This window comes from Ursus americanus, chromosome 15 (genome assembly GCF_024610735.1).
Source record: "Ursus americanus isolate L20-20 chromosome 15, mUrsAme1.1.p, whole genome shotgun sequence".
In the NCBI taxonomy this organism is placed as follows: domain Eukaryota; kingdom Metazoa; phylum Chordata; class Mammalia; order Carnivora; family Ursidae; genus Ursus; species Ursus americanus.
The window spans coordinates 61,225,002-61,240,890 of NC_142141.1; positions in this window are offsets into that span (position 1 = coordinate 61,225,002).

Sequence of the window (15,889 nt, forward strand, 5' to 3'; positions counted from 1 at the left end):
AGTTCAGAAACGCTCTTACTTGAAGGAGTTTCCTGTTAAACACGTGCCATTCATGGAATGTGTCCCTGTATCAGCACATCCCCAGGTCGGGACAACAGCAGGGCAGTGACAGAAAGCGTGGCCTGAGGCTGTCACTCGTGCGGGAGCTGGGAAGGGGCTCCTAGTAAATTGTAGGAAAACTAGTAGCCATTGGGGTCTTGAGGAGGCACAGGCAGAGAAGAAAATATCCAGAACGTGCTTTTCCAACAACGCATGGGGAGGAGCCATCCTCTTCTTCCCAAACTGGAGCGGACACATTTTTTAATGAATTAAGAATGAATTACGAGAACAAAGAAATGAAGTAGACATACGATACACGATCCTCATTTTTAAATTAACGGATTCAAGCGATAGTAAGTGACGATTGAATTGCTTGAACAGCTCGGAGATGCCGCCGTCTGCATCTTCCCCTTCGCAGTGGTGAGCGTCCGGCCGGCCCTGTGCCTGGTCTGGGAAGCGGGTGTAGCCCAGCCGAGCAGGAGCCTCAGGTCTACCTGCCCACTGGCATCTGCCATCTGGGGCTGGCCTGGGGCCTGCCAGAGCGCACCCACCACCCCCACTGCTTTTCCTCTTGTTTCCCTTTTACAAACATCCGTTTTCGTCTTTTCCATTTTCCTTCCTTCCTTTCCCCCAGTTCCCTCTCTTTTTCAAATGTAACCACACAGTGAATCCTTCTGTGAATCCCTGAATAGCAGCTCCAACACGCCCTCCTTCTAGACATAGGGTCACCCAGGGTCCGCTGTCCTTACTGCTGTGTCCAGTCACTCCAGCAGGATCTTTCCAGCTGACCCGATCTCTCTGGGCCTCAATGCCCTTATCCAGGGACAAGAGTGACAGCAGTGCTTTGCCCATGTATTAGGGTTGGAGGCAATGATCTGAACACGGAGCACAGAAGAGCCCCTGCACCTCCCTACCTCCCCCTGCAACCACAGGAATGGAGGCCACTCTGGAGCAGAGTGTCCCTGAGGAAGAGGATGGAAGGTTTTGAGCAAGTCAGACTGTCACTGGGGAGGGACAGTGGGGGCAAACAGTGCAATGTGTTTCTGTTCCCTGAGTCATGACAAGGTCGACTTGTAATTAAATGTCCAAACCACAGCACTTTTTTCTTCCAAATATATCGCTGCTGCGATCTGGTATTTGCTTTTGCAGAGGAGAGCAAGTTTGGAAGCAAGTTTGGAAGCAAGTTTGGTTTTATTTTCATGGTAGCCTGTTTTGCTCTTCAGCCTGGGTCCTCCTAAGAGTAACCCGTGTCTTGGTATTTTTTCAGGATGTGCCTGGCTTGCATTTTGTCTTTAAGTTTGCCTGGAATATCATAAACATAGTTTTTTTTTTTTTTTAGCTTTGGAAAGATCTAGATACTTACATGTTTATTATTTGGAAGATATGGTATTACATGAGTAGTGTTTAGCATTAAAATAGGTAAGTGGAGTTTGGATAACTGTTGGCATTACAGAATTACAGAGCTGATTATGGACAAAGTCAACATATATGCATCTATATGTATAACTAAATGAGGTTAATAAAAATAGTGGGTTTCATTTTATGCATAATATTTGCAAGAAGCAGACAGAAAAAGGGGCAGAAAGGCAAAATGAAATTCACCTGAATTCTATCCTACAGCTGAAGGAGTCTACTTTATACACATGTGCTACTTTATTCATAACTTCGAATATCAGAGAATGAAGCTAAAATCCTTTTTTAACGACTGGTGGTAAAGATAAGAAGAATATATAAGAAGAGAAAAGTAATGAGATTTTGAATATATAGAGAAAACCCCAGAGACTAGCAACAGAAAAATGGAAGTGAGAAGGCATAGGTGTGACAAGAGAAGACATGAAAAATATATAATTCCCTAAAATAGATTACATTTGCTTATTATGAAACAAAATCTTAACACTTGAAACTAAAGTAACATGCTGTGTCAACTATACAGAAAGAAAAAAACAAAAACCCAAGTCTTAGATTCTGTTACGGAGGTAAAATTCAATCGTATGCTCTTGGAAATACACATAGACTGAAAAGGAAAAAGGAAATATTAAATTAATTACTCAATTAATATTAAGTCAAGTTAAAAATCTTTGTCTGGTAAATATAATAAGATGGAGAATGCCAGGATATGGCCACGGGCATGTTTCCTAAGTCCCACGAGACTTCATTTTCCCGTCCTTGTAATGGACGTGATAAAGGTGAAAACCACAATGCCCAGAATGTACAAATTGCTTTATAAGTTTAGGGAAACTTCAATATGAATGAAATTTAATGCATTTAAATGAAAAATAATACATAGTTACTTGGGGGCAGAAAATGGAAAAGCGGAGTTGGCAGTATCAGATCCGTAAAGACCAAATCCAACATGAACATCAGTGTTTCCCTTGCTCCAAGGTTTACTTCCAAATCCAGTCGATTTACATGGGAAATAATTCCAGCGATCCTTCCAGGATAAGGATTGCATCTCTGGAACAGAGTTTAGCCTTTCTGCAGACCGAAGGCCAAGAACCGCACAGCAAATCTGTTGTGACCAATTGGATTCCTTTTTCCCATATCGCATCTCATTTGTAAATACCTTGAATAACTGGAAAAACTGCTCATCGGGCTGGCAGAAGTCATGGGAGGGAGAACCCGGTCTTGCTCTTCACAAAAGAATCTGGGAAAAGTCTGGACAATTTCCAGAGATAAAGAATCTCATGTACACTGGTACAAACACCCCAGTTCGTGCTGTGCTTGACGCCCTGGGACAGACTCAAATGGAACCCCTGCCGTGTACACAATTAACGTCATGACTCCATCATTGAGCAATTTTCCTTCAGCTGTCTCGTTCTATCTTCATGAGGCGAAAAAAATCCGAGTTCCCAGATTACGAAATTCCAAATCGGTAACCACATGATGACTATTTTACAGACTGGGACCAGAGTATTTATCACCACATTCTGAATGTGACTTTGTTTTAATTTAAGTTCAATTAGCCAACATCGAGTACATCATTAGTTTTTGGTGTAGCTGATGTTACTTTCATGAGCAAAGCTAGCTGTGGGTTTGTGAAGTCACCAGGATACAAGTGTTCCCATTGATTCGCGATAACTGAGCCATCATTTCTTCGGGGGAATTTTAATTCGCGATTTTTACTGAAGAGGCAAGTAGAAGCTTGTCCCCCTCCACCTTTCTCTACCTGTTCCCTCCAAAGAAGCAATGGGTTTGGTTGGTGTTTCTGAAACGCCTTCAAGCCAGATCCAGCTTGGTAAGTGTACAAATCGGATCGCATCCTTCAACACAATGTGGAATTTGAGAATAAACTAAATATGTAATAAGAAAGACAAATTAAATATTTCAAACTCCAGGTGCCTTAGACATTGGTCAGGCCCCTCTTAGCAGGACAGACACTCCCTGGAGGTGAACACACGCAGCAAGAAGTCACTTTGCAGAAGCAAGCACAGCCCATCAGACGGTCTTGGGCAACACCATGATTTTCTCCTGTCCTTCCATGTCGTAAGGCTTATCACAACCCCCCTTCTAGAACAGATGATCATGTCCTATCCCCTGACGCAGGTTTCTTGTCTCCCTCCTTGTCACCCGGCCTCACCATGTCTCTTCCCCCGAGTTCCTGGCTCTGTGCTTATGCTCCCCTGTGATGTCTGCTCACTCTGGGTCTCTCCCTCTCAGGGGCCTGGCAGGAGGTAGCGTCCCACTCCTGCTAGCTACCTGCACAATGGAGCAGGTCTCCATTCAACTGTCTTACACCTTTCAGGATGCTAAAAAAAAAAAAAAAAAAAAAAAAAAAATCCATGCTTCTCGCACTCTCCTGAGTGGTGACGGAGGAGCTGATATCGGCCAGCCTGTCCTGAAAACCTTAATACTCTGACCCGTTAGCATGTATTTTGGATTGCTAGCAGAATACTCTTTTTCTGCCCAGAGATGGAGAGGCTGGCATAGAAGCATTGACCCCCCAGGCGGGATGCTTACTAACTGTTGACATTCAATCTCCTGTCCAGACCCTGGGCCCTTCGCACAGAGAAGAGAACTTGCAACTTTGAATTTTAGAACGTGAGCCAGGTCTAAGTCTTTGTAGATCTGCCCACGCGTTTTAAATGATGTAGGCTTCTCGTTTGCCCTGCTTCAGGGCAGAGACGGGCTACAAAGGAGGAAAGGTGGATCAGGGCCAGGAAATGGTCTAAACCAGGGAGCCCCTGGGGGCCCAGTGGACCTCGGTGGGCACCAGGCCAGGGGACACCCGTGTGCAGAGCTGGACCACGCACACATCAGTTCAATGCAGAGTGGCCCAGCAACACTGTGGGACGGACTGGCTCCAGGGCAGGGGTGGTGCCCTTGGGCACAGGGGCAGATGCTATGAGCGGAGGCCCATCGGAGCCCAGGGCGGAGTGAACAGATGAGAGCCCGGTGGCTGCCGATAAGAGGGGGGCGTCTCTGCCTTCGAGATGCTGCCTGAGTTGGAAGACCTGGCAGTGAGCTGCTGCTGCACGGTCAGCAGCCTGTCCTGTTGTCCGCTTCCGGTCCTCCTTGATTTCTGATCAAGTGCCAGCATGCCTGCGGCTCAGAGTCCTGCAGGACGGTCCGTTTGCAGATCCGTGAGAACAGAAGCCACCTCCCTCCATGGATCCACAGACGTGGCCCCGGAACAGCAGGGAAGCAGTCATACAAACCCCCGCCCGCTCCAGTGGCACACGGCATTTGTAAGGATCTCGGTATTGACGTGAGAACACTTCTGCAGCCAGTTCTGGGTCACCTGCTTCCTTACGGATCCATGGGAAGTAGGATCCCGTGGGGGCCTCTGTACATCCTGGACTTTGCTCTAAAATGAAAGAAATGGGGCTCCTGGGGGGCTCAATCCATGAAGCGGCCACCTTGGGCTCAGGTCATGATCTCAGGGTCCTGGGATCGAGCCCCACATCGGGCTCTCTGCTCAGTGGAGAGTCTGCTTCTCCCTCACCCTCTGCCCCCACCCCCGCTCGTTCTCGTGTGCTCTCTCTCTTTAAAAAATAAAATAAAAAATAAAATGAAAGAAAAGTGTGGGCCATGAGCTTGGGGTAAGAGAGAGGCAGTAAGAAGAGAGGAAATAGTCTTCACTGGGGAGAACTCAGCTCCATACTGCAGCTCCTAGCTCCTTGCTGAAGGAAGTCGGGGGACCCGAGCACTGGCGTTGCACCATGTCCCCTGCATGGCCCAGCCTTCCCAGACTGTGGATGTCTGCTCTGCCACCCATCTGTCTACGGGCCTCAGGACCTTGAACCATCCCATACTCCCTGCTGTACTGGTTCGGAGGTGGGAGAGCTGCCTTGTCTCTGGGATCTCGCGGGACGCAGATACTGGGAGTGGGTCAGAGGCTACGGACACTGCCGCAGGTCAAGTTCGGGAATTGGCAGGGACACAACCCAGCCTGAAAGGCCTCCGGTAGCAAGCCTATCACAGGAGGAGCAGAGAAAGCAGCTTCCCAGGGCAGAACGTGGGAGCAGCCGGGTCCACCGAACTAGCCCATCCTTTCAAGGCCACCATTCGGATCAGCCGATACCCCTCCCCAGGGCAAGAAGAGGGAGGAGTGGAGACAAGCTGGTGGTTTGCCCACATGCCCCTCCAGGGAGAAGATCAGCCATCAGTCTTCTCTGTGGACATGAGGACCAGCTCAGCAAGGTTTCCCTTACTCAGTCGATGCCGTGGAGGTTTGCGGCCATCCCGGATGTGGCCGTCCTGGTTGACCGTTTCGGCCTCTGCATCCCCTGCAGGAAGGACCCCTGACGGAGGGAGGCTGTTGCCACCCAGGGGCCCTGACACCTGTTGGGCCAGCGCATTGGCGTAATCTCCTCCGTATGTGGCAGCGCCTGGTCAGGAGTGAACGGAGCGGGCCGCCGCAGGGTCAGGGCTGCAGAGCTATGGCCGGGGCGGCAGAGGTGCAAAGCCAGCCTGCACAGCGCCCTCGGGCCAACAGCCTGCCACGGAGGAGCCAGCATGGAAGGGGCCCCCGAGGCTGGGTTCTGACCTCCCTGGAGGAGTGTTTGCGGCCCCTGGGAGGCGGGGAGGTGGCTGTGTCATCTGGGTCACAGCTCTGCCCCCGCGACTGCATGAAGTCCTCCTCCCTGTGGATCCACAAAGCCCCCCATCTGGGGGACGCCGCATGCGGGGGCTCTGCAAACTGAACCCACAACGTATCGCTGCATTTGTAACGAATTCATTCACCAAACATCCCCTGAGCACCTACTGTGTGCCAGGCCTTCTGCACGTAGAAGCAATAAATGGATCCAGAGTCCGGGGAGACCCGGCTTGGGGAGAGATATGCCTGTTTGCGGAGCCCACAGACGGGCCACGGCCTCATAAGGGGCTAGCACCAGCGCACTTTGCTCCTGGAGCCCTGAATGCCCTCCACAGCAACCCTGGCGCAGCCGGCCCAGCGCCCTCCCCGTGCCTGTGCCCAACGCTGGGTCACCTGAGTCCCGAGGACCAGATACCCGGAGCTCTGTCTTGACCCTGGCGCGCCACGGGCCCCGGGGCTACGAGGAAGCAGCTGATCCCATCTGTGCATCAGCGTCTTCATCAGTGAGCTGCCGCCGTGACTGTGGGACCAGCCTGTAAGCTTGCAGTGATCACATGCGTTTCCATGTGCAGACGCTCGTGGTGGGGTCATCCTTCCCTACTGTCACTGTGACAGTCACCCACCAGACTTAACACACATTCACTCTCACAGCGCTGGAGGCCAGGAGCCCCAAGTCAGTGTCCCTGGGCTGAGACTGGTCTCCTCTCTGCCTCTGTGGTCACGTCCTTCCCTCTTCCAGGTTCAGTCAAAGCCCCACCTCTACCTACATCTTTACATTCAGGCCCATCGGAATCATCCAGGCGAGTCTTCCCACGTCAGGACTCTTCACTTGGTCGCATCTGCAGAGACCCCTCTTTCACAAAGGTAACAGTCACAAGTTCCAGGAGCCAGGGCTTGATGCCTGTGGGGCCATTATTCAGCCTACCACAAACAGTAGGTGCTAAATGTGTGCTCTCTCACACACTTGGCTGAAAACAAAGTACACCCACAGTCCTTCAGATCTTGGAGCGTGATCCGGATGTTTCCTGTGTCCCGGAGAGCTTTCACTGGGGCACAAATAGCTTTCAAATGATGTCATTCCTGTCCCAGCTCCCCTCTCAGTAGGTATAGCGTGGCTGCCTCGCTCAGACCAAGGTCAGCTGCCTGTGTGGCCTTCTCACACGACTACATGGGACCCACATTGGTTTCAAGCCAAGGGCATCACTGTGAAGCCAGTGCCCCCTGGATACACCTCCCCACATGGCTCCCGTGAGGTCACCAGCCTGCTGGGCTGTGTCCACTGAGATCTGTGACCCCAAACACTGCTGGTCCCCAAAGCCCGTCCCCACGTGTGTTGCCAGGCCATGCACAAAACCTGGACCTTCAGGGGAACATTCAGTGGCTCTTGCCTTCTCCTCCCAAACTCAAGTCTTAGAAAGCACTAGACAAAAGAGATCTAAAGTCAGTTTTATTACAGGCAATGCCTGGTAGGCACCAGTGGGGGGTCATTGACAGGCTTTATTTGTACTTATCTGGAAGGACTGACTGACGTACACTCACACCCGGTCTCATAGGTTGTTCTGGAAAAGTGCAAACCACGGGCCTTCCCGACAGGGACAGAGCCCACCCCACTAAGGAACAGAGGACTTGTGCTTTCGATAGAAAAAGGGGGTCCACAGGGTGCACAGAGAACCCCGGTTTGCTCCCTGTACCCCACAGCAGTCAGGTCGCCCTTGCTTCCTGGAGATAAGAAGCTGTGGAGGCAGGTGGGGACCCCGTGGATGGACGCTCCTTCTGCCGCAGGAGAACGGAGTTGCCCTCAGTCATGTGCATAAGGGAGAGATCTGAGAGGTGAGAGGTTGAGAAAGGAGGTGGCCAGCTACCTCCGAAGTCTGGACTTTCGCCCCCTTGGGAGCCCCGTGGTGTCCCTGGCTGGTGGCAAGGGGTGGCCCCTGCAATGGGCCTGGGTTTCCCTGCGGTGACTGGAAACCCCTTCTGGAAACTGCTGATCATCTCGGGCTCCCCGGGAGATGCAGAAACTCCGAGTTCATTGGTCAGGAGCATCCAGGCACTGGATTTGAAAAGTACCAGCTGAGTCCCTTGTGCATCCTGGGTTTTGTTACAAGCCGCAAGCAGGGAGGATTCAGGGTTTGATGCAAAAAGACTTCCTATTCCCTGGAAGGAGACAAGGGCCTCTCCTGGGTTGGGGAGGTGCCCCAGGGAAGAAGGACACAGGAGGGGCCTGGTGGCCAGCAGGGAATTTAAGCTCAGGTAGGGGCAGGTTGTACATGGCTCCTTGCAGTCAGAGCCGCAAGGGTCAGAGAAAGATGGGTGCCCAAGATGGCCTCAGATTCCAGAGCGGGGGCGGCTCTCAGCGGGGTCCTCGGGGAACTCTGGGAATGAGGGACTGCCCCACTTTCGGGGCAGAGGTCCATCTGAGAAGGAAAGAGAGGGAAATCCCCAAGAGAATGAGTCACCCTACAGGGGCTAGTTGTGTATTTTAAACTTACGTGACCCTCGAACCTCTAACGCAGGTCTAGAAATCATTCTTGTTTTGCTTGTTTTCCGTTGTCTGGCTGTGAGCTGGGGAAAGTGAGGGCTTGTGCACGAGGTGAACTCTGTTGGAAAGAAAACAGAAACCACCTTTCTTCTGTGCATCATGCTTATTTCTGTTAGTTTGGAACATGTGACAGGTGGTGGCTGGAGACACAGCTCCTGCTCACCCTTGGAAGTACCCCAGGGACACTCCCCTGCGGGGAGAGGCAGCGGGAAGGAGAGACCCCTTTGCTTTAACCAGCTTGGGGCTCAACAGGGGAACTTGGTGGAGTTTGTTCTCCATGCTTGTCTCTGCGGTCTCCCTCGACTTTTTTTCTGGAATGTTCTTCTGCATCTGTGGAATGTTAAGTTGCGGTGAGGATGCGCACCGTATGGCTGCTCCCTGACATTTCTTTTCTTTTCAATCTTATCCCTATTTCTCATCTCTGTGGATTTCCCACAGCACATACCTGGAAAAGTAATGTGCTCCAAAACACCCATTGGGGCATTACATAATCTTCAGGGCAGGAAGACAGGCCCTGAAGCCCTGATCTGTGCAAATGCCTTTCTTCTCAGGTGCCTGGCTCTTGGGGAGGTCAGCGTCCCCACCAGCAACGTGCAGAGTCAGCATGTAATCATGTAATTCCCTCATCTGGAGGGGGCTGAGCTGCGGCTTCTCAGTAAGGACTGGGTGTATCTGAACACGTCTTCCCTTAGAGCATGGCTGTGCTTTATCCCCTGTGCCCTCTGCAGTGCTGTCCCCGCTGATGCTCAGAGGCTAATCTGCTTCCCTGGGTTTGTGACTATCTTGCTGGGGAGCCTCTGTTGTCCCTATTCTATGTTCTGAACGACATTTTTTTTTTTTTTTTTTTTTTTTTTTTTTTTACTCTAACAAGCTTGCCATCTGTTTTAAAATTTTTCTTTTGGTTCTAGAGTACAAAGAATTTCACATTGCTCGGTGAATAAATGTAATTTAATTACAGGTTTCCAGAATTGGAATATCACACATTCGCCATAGCCCTTAAACTTTAATGGAGTGGCTTTAATTCAATGATATGCCATAGGTCAATACATTTCAGATTTCTCCGAGACCATAAAAAAATAAAAAAAGATTTGACACCATTTTAACGAGCCAAATTAAAATTACTATGAGTTTGGTGCCATTTTTTAATGTGAAGCGTTGCCAGACAAAAGTAAGCTTATGCATGCAGCTTACTTGAAGGAATACAGTGCAGAGCAAGATGGAGTCCCTCACGCCAACCAGCCAGGAGCTCCTGTCAAGCAGGGACTCCAGCAGCTAAGAACGTTGCAGCTGAGACCAGACACCGCCCAAAGCTGTCCCGGCTGAGGACACACTCAGAAACGATGACGGGCAAACCCAGAGAGGTCTGCAAGGGCCTGAGACTGATTAACTCCCTTTAAAAGGATTTTTGCAGCAACGTGTTAGACTTTCTTGACTCTGAGCACATCAAAAGGCAGGTGCTGCCCAAGGCTCTGCCCGACTGATCTCCGAGGAGAACAGAGGTCCTCTGTGGTCTGTGGGTCATAAGCAGCACGGGGTGGGGAGAGCTGGCCCTGACCCTGCCCCTGACCTGACCGAGGCCTCACTTCCACTGCGCTCACAGACTGACTCTGAGGTTGGGTCCCTAACTTCCTATCCCCTGTTCTATCTTGTTTCTCGTGTGACTTTGTCTTTGCTTTGCTTCGCGTGCCATGTCAGAAGCCAAGACAAACGTGTGGTGAAATGTGATGGAGCTGGGAATCCTGACCCTGCTTGCTAATTATGTTCCCCTTGCTTTAGGACTGAATAAAGCGGACATTGCGGAAGGGCACAACTCACGTGTGCACCTTCATACCGTGCTCATGACAGGCCCGTTTTCCCCAACAACCCAGAAATCTGTGGGTAGAAATGACTAAGGGTTTATTTAACCCAGACTGGGAAGCCCACAAAATGATCAGCTGGCGTTGACTGGCTGGGCTCTAACTGCTAAATACATGTTTCCGGTTATTTACTCTTCCCCGAGTGTAGCTGTGACTGTGTATGCTTCGCTGTGATAGCTGAGATTTGGCCTGTGGACATCAGAGACCCACTCCTCCTTGGGGGTGAACTTTTTGTTCCTAGAACAGAGGAAATTTCTAGAAAGGTCGGGATCTTTCTTCTTCTTGGTTATGTTCCTCTCCTCTGTGCGTCTTTTGAATCCATTTTCCTCTCCCAGGCAAGTAGAGACTCGAGCACGGCCTGGGCTGAGCTTGATTTTCAGGAGTCTGGGGTTGGGGTGCGGGTGATAGAGGAACTTTTGTTACCGAAACAAAGCGGGCGCACCGTTGGAGAGTCACAGACAGAGACCACGTCAGGTGCAGCTGCCTCCCCAGGTCCCCTGTATTTACAGCCAACAGGGAGGTTACAAGGGATGAGTTCCAAAGCGGTGACCCCTGGACAGAGGCAAACAGTCTCCCTTATTGGGGATTGGGAGGGACATCGGAGGGTGACGTTAGCATTGTAATGAAGCTGAGGCAACCGTGTGGATAGACCACATTTTCCTTATCTATTCGGCTACCAGTGGACACTTGGACTTCTTCCACGTCTTGGCCATTGTAAATAATGCTGCTGTAAACGTAGGGGTGCCTGTGTCTTTTCGAATTAGTGTTTCCGTTTTCCCTGGGTAAATATCCAATAGTGGAAATATTGGATCATTTGGTATTTCTATTTTTAATTTTTTTTTAAAGATTTTATTTATTTATGTGACAGAGAGACAGCCAGCAAGAGAGGGAACACAAGCAGGGGGAGTGGGAGAGGAAGAAGCAGGCTCTCAGCGGAGGAGCCCGATGTGGGACTTGATCCCGGAACGCCGGGATCATGCCCTGAGCTGAAGGCAGCCGCCTAAAGACTGCGCTACCCAGGCGCCCCTATTTTTAATTTTTTGAGGAGACCTCATGTTGTCTTCCACGATGGCTGCACCAGTTCACAGTCTTACTAGCAGGGCAGGAAAGTTCTTCCTCTTCTACACCCTCGCCAACACTGTTGTTTCTTGTCTTCTTGAGTCTAGCAATTCTAACAGGTGTGAGGTGGTATCTCATCGTGGTCTTGATTTCCATTTCCCTCATGATTACTGATGAGCATCTTTTCACGTGTCTGTTGGCCACGTGCACGTCTTCTTTGGAGAAATGTCTATTCAGGTCCTCTGCCCATCTTTTAAACAGATTGTTTGGTTTTTTTGGTGTTGAGTCGTAGGAGTTCTTTATTTATTTTGTATATTCACTCCTTGTCAGATATATCATTTGCAAATATCTTCTCCCATTCGGGATATCTTTTTCTTTTGTTGGTGGTTTCCTTCACCGTGCAAAAGCTTTTTACTTTGGTGTAGTCCCTATAGTTTATATTTGCTTTCATCTCCCCTGCCTCAGTACATGAATCTAGAAAAACGTTGCTATGACTGATGTCAGAGGAATTATTGCTTGTGCTTTCTTCTAGGATTTTTAGGATTTCAGGTCTCACACTTAGGCCTTTAACCCAGTTGGAGTTTATCAATGTGTGTGGTGTAAGAAAGTGGTCCAGTTTCATTCTTCTGCATGTGGCTGTCCAGTTTTCCCAAAACCATTTATTAAAAAGACTATCTTTTCTCCATTGTATATTTTGTCTCCTTTGTCATAGATTAATTGACCACATAAATGTGGGTTTACTTCTGGGATCACTATCTTGCTCCATGTGTCTATTTTGGTGCCAGTACTGTACTGTTTTGATGACTATAGCTTTGTAGTAAATCTGGGATTATGAGACCTCTGGCTTTGTTCTTCTTTCTCAGGATAGCTTTGGTTATTCAAGATCTCCTGTGGTTCCGTACAAATTTTGGTATTATTTGTTCTAGTTTTGTGAAAAATGCTGTTGCCATTTTGGAAAGGGATTACATTGAATCTGTAGATTGCTCTGGGTAGTATTATACAGCCGTTGAAAAGGGCAAGGCTATGCCATTTGTGACAACTTGGATAGATCTAGAGGGTACTATGCTAAGTGGAATGACTCAAACTGAGAAAGACAAATACCATATGATATTCCACTTATAAATGGAGTAAAATGAATAAATTTTTTTAAAAAGCAGAATCAGAACTATAAGTACAGAAAACAAATTGATGGTTGCTAGACGGGAAGGGGGTGGGCAAAATGGTTGAAGGGGAGTGGGAGATACAGACCTCCAGTTGCAGAATAAATTAAGCATGGGAATAAAGAGCAGAGCTTAAGGAGTACAGTCAATGGTACTGTAATAGCAGTGCGGTAGGACAGACGGGAGCTATACTGGTGGTGGTCATAGCATAATCTATGAACATGTCAAATCACTAATTTATACACCTGATACTAATGTACTATTGTCCAACTCTACTCAAATACATACGTACATAAAAATTTAAAAAAAGAAAAAGAAACTGATAGTTAAGCAGAAGTTTCTGAACTTTTCCTGAATTCAGGGTGTCAGTCTGGTGACACTTCATGGGTTTCGTTGAGTCAAAATGCAGGATCTATCTGATTTAAGGGAAAAACTAATCTTCGAGAGAAGTCTGGCAGGACGTCCAGCTGGGGCCCAAACCCTCGTGGACACCAGAGGGCTACACCAGGTATTTTTGGAAGAGGAGCCCAAATGCCAATCACGAGTCAGGGAACGGGGCAACATGAAGGACCCAGGTGGATTCAGAGCCAGAGATGTGGCCAACATCTCTCAAAGCCTTTGCTATGAACACCTGGCAATTGCTTGGACCACACACTGGATGCATTGCAAAGCCAATACATACATGCTTTCTGATGAAGGGAGCATTAGTTTGTCTCAGGGGATTCGCAGCGACGAATGCGGCAGAACCGTCAGAAAACAAAATTCACCGTGTTTCATTCTGCCCCCCTGGGAGCCGCAGTGACAAGTGATATCTTTTTCCTAATTGCAAAATAAAACACCAGATATAGTCCAAAGACAGATTTCATAGAATTATTTTTGAATTTTCTAAAATTCTAAGCCATAACTTGTTCCACCTGATCAGCATGTTATTTTAATTTAATTTTATTTTATTTTATTTTATTTTATTTTTACTTTATCTTATTTTATTTTATTTTATTTACATTATTTTTTATAACATCTCAAAAGCCAAAAAAAGAAAAAAAACTTTTGGCTAGGAAGTATGGGCTCTTTTCCCTACCCTATCCGGTTTGGGGCAAAGATCTCTCCAGAATAGGTATTAGTGAGCATAACCTCAGTACAGAGGGCTTGGCAAGGTGATAGCACTTTACACAACGTCTTTTAAAGCACTGAGTGCGACACCTGCTCGTCTTAAGTGCAGGTGTGCGTGTATTTATTCCCCTGAAGCCACATGAAGTTAAACCCCAGTGCGTTCATTTCGAGCTAAAGGAAAACATTCCCCCTAAAATCAAGGATGAACAGGTCTCTGGGGCTCGGGTGCGTTTCCCCAGCGCATGTAGCTCCCTGGAGGGTGAATGGTGACCATTGCTCGTCTCCATGCCTCTCCTCACTGATTCTCAACTTTCGCCAGAAACAACGCGTGGGTCACCATGCACGTGCATGTTACCGTGCCGGAAATGTGTTGTGGATTAGGAGAGTTGATAGATAAAAAGCAGTGACCATGGGCTGACTGCATGAAATCAAAATGCTGTTATTATATTTCTAATTTGGATAAACTGCCATTGTTGCAAGTTACAACAGCTTCTGTCTTCAAGCATGGGGAGGGAATTAGAGATTGCATTTGGAGCATGCGCTTACCTTCCACCCAACAAATATTATTACATCCCTGTTGTGCGCCAGCCCTGGTGCTGGAGGCTGGTGTGCCAGAGGGAGCCGGCGGAATAGGTCTCTGCCTATGGGCTTTCATTTTGAATTAGGTTTTATTTGTTTTTTATAAATTTCTTTTTTTTTAAGATTTTATTTATTTATTTGACAGAGATAGAGATAGAGACAGCCAGCAAGAGAGGGAACACAAGCAGGGGGAGTCGGAGAGGAAGAAGCAGGCTCATAGCAGAGGAGCCTGATGTGGGGCTCGATCCCACAACGCCGAGATCACGCCCTGAGCCGAAGGCAGACACTTAACCTCTGTGCCACCCAGGCGCCCCTGAATTAGGTTTTAGAGGATTTAGATGGGGGCCAGTGTATGGGGACATTTCTCATCTTCCTTACTGTGAAGAAGGTTTCCCAGGTGCTGAAGCATGCAGGCGTTTAGAGACTCCCAGGAGAGGGTGAGTTCTGTTGAATCAGAGAATCTTCCAGAGGAGATGAGCTCATATCCAAGTCACAAATACCCTCAGGCAAAGTAACATCCGGAAAAATAAATAACAAAACAAACTGATAAAACTAGGTGATCCTGTTCTAGAATAAAGAAAGCTAAAAGAGCACATACAAACAGATCATTGCATTTATTTAAAAGTACTAAAAGTGACATTAGAGTGAAAATAGTGAGATAATAGTAGTGCACCAAGAAGAAACTATCAAATCAGAAAGGCATGTCAGGAAATAAAATAAGTGCATATGAAGAAAGATGAAAACAATTTTACAAATGAAAAACAAGAAAAAAGATGAGAGAAAGCAACTCAGGACAATGGAGCATTAATTAGTGAATTGATATTGAGTAAGGGACAGGTGAGGCCAGGAAGGGAAGGCAGGTAGGGGCGACATGAGGAGGCTCACAGAAGTCCCAGATAAGGAGAAACAGATAAGATATTAATCAGAAATTAGGGAACACCTTGTTTGTGCTCATGGTATTTACAAATCCATCATGTCTGTCTTACATGTTATTGACAAGATATTTACCAAGTTCCCTGTCAGTTTTCTATAAATGACCGACCATAAAAGCCCTCAGTGGCAACTCATTAGGGACACTTCTCACTCCAGAGATCTCCTTATCTTTCCTTTCTGTTCTCACCTTCACTTAATTAATTTTCACTTCACTTCACTCTTTTGCGTCTAGAGATTGTGAGACAAGAACCCTGCAACAGTATGAAACTGAGGGACTTTCTTGGTCTGGGTCACAAAGGGATATAAGTTGGAAACAGTAAGAAACAAGGGATGGATGGGCCTCCAGGTTCTAAGGGAGGCAACAGGAGTTTCAGAAACAAGTATGGAGTCTTGATAGTGACAGAGACAATTCTAAGGAAATTCTAGAAATCCACGGCTTCCAAACATTGACGTCAGACCTGGGTGCTAACCGAACTGCTCTCTGCCATGTTTGCACATTTAGAAGTCTTGTAACGCTAACACTCTTCCATTTCCCGTCCATACCTGGGGCACGAGACCACCGATTTCATAGGTCCAT